This window comes from Austrofundulus limnaeus, unplaced genomic scaffold, assembly GCF_001266775.1.
Source record: "Austrofundulus limnaeus strain Quisiro unplaced genomic scaffold, Austrofundulus_limnaeus-1.0 Scaffold785, whole genome shotgun sequence".
NCBI classification, from domain to species: Eukaryota; Metazoa; Chordata; class Actinopteri; order Cyprinodontiformes; family Rivulidae; genus Austrofundulus; species Austrofundulus limnaeus.
Genome location: NW_013953187.1, coordinates 98,127 through 99,989, shown reverse-complemented (window position 1 = coordinate 99,989; position 1,863 = coordinate 98,127).

The window sequence follows — 1,863 nt, the reverse complement described above, 5'->3', positions numbered from 1 at the left end:
ACACACACACACACACACACACACACACACACACACACACACACACACACACACACAAAGAATGAACAGGAAGCAGAGGAAGCTTACTTCCTGTCCGAAAGGAAACCCCACCAATGACTGATAACATCCATTTTCTCTGCTCTGATTAAACACACAAATGTATCTGAATAAAGTGAGCCTTTTACCTATAGTAGTTTCTGGTTATATTCAATTCAGTTTATTTATATAGCACCAACTCACAACATACGTTGTCTCAGGGCACTGTACAATAAAAAAGAACAATCTAAAGAAGAAGAAGCCAGCAGATTGTGTTGAATCACTTCATCAGCCTCCCATCCTGAGCAAATGGTGGAGAGGAAAAACTCCCTATTAAAGCTACAGTATGTAACTTCTTTTAAAAAATATATTTTTTGCATATTTGTTAAAACTGTCACTATGTCCTGACAGATTGATATTAGACAGATAATCTTTGAAAAAAACAAAGTTCTCTGCAGGTGGATTTTTCTCCAGAGGGGGGCAACAACTCTAAAATAGACATGTCTCAAAAAGTAATCACACTGTTTAACGGCAGTGTATTTATTAAATGAAAATAATAAAACAGCATTACATTGTCATGTAGTGTTTTATTTTTTGTACATGTAGAGGTCAGCTCAAGTGAGAAAACAAGAATTTCTGTCTCTGAAGCAGGCCTCGGACAGGCCTTCAAAGACTCTTTTCCACTGTGAACTTAATTCAGGCCGTGACAGGTCATTCTAACTGTAGAAGAGACGTTCTCTTCCTCTTAATCAGATAATGAACAGAGTAATCTCCATTATTCGTGATTCATTTTTCATTTAACTAAGAATGTTTCTGCATTTGTTAAATCAAAGATAATGCTTGTCACAGTCACATGGCCGAAGTAGAATGACTTCTTTTCTCTCATTGTGCTTTCAACTTTTTTGAGTTTTATATCATGTTACAATTTTATATTTACATAAAAAACATGCACAAAGTCTTGGTTTGACTCATTCATGCATGTTTGAGAAATCCTGCAGCATTTTTAAGCAGCCATGCTGAGGAGCAAAACGACAGATGGGGACCAGAAACGCCTTTGTGATGTGTCTTTAAGACGAACTTCCTCATGGCAGCCCCCCGCCTTCCGCACACACCCCGCCCATGACTCCCAAGTAGGGGTCTCTGCAGACGAGTGCGGACGAGTGGGCGTGTCACAAGGAAAGGCGATTCTAAAGCGACACACCTGATTTGACGGATTTTGTTAAAGGGACACACCTGACTGGACAAGCAAAAAAGGGGCGACACCATATGAGACCACCTGATTGGACAAGAACAAAAGGGGCGTTACTGTACAGCACCCCTTTTTCTGGAGAACCCTACTTGGGTCACATTTCTCCTGGTTAACCTTAGTGTTGGGGTCAGGGTCAGGCAGTGAAGAGATCAAGAAGGGTCTAAGGATACCGTCATGTAGGCCTCCTTGCCCACAGTGTTTATGCTTTTGACACGCCCACTTTGATTCTGCAGATAACCCCTTCTCATGACTCCTGCAGGCTCTCGGGTGAAACTGAAAGTGAAACTTAAACTGTCTGCTGAGCTCCTGACTACTTCTCACTCAGTGAAGCTCTTTTCAGATTAAAAATACCTTTGAGGAAATGTATTTTTCAGATGCCAAGTAAACTGCATCACAGCGCACGAGCGACACCCCCCCCCCMCCCGCACTGAAATGGGCGGGACAGAAGCGGAAAGTGGTTCTTAAAGCAACAAAGACCAATTTCAAGGTGTTTAGAAGAGGAAGTCATGAGAAGATAAGTTTATTTTCTATTTAAACATAAAACAGCATTTTAATAACAGCTAAAGGTGACAAAGATA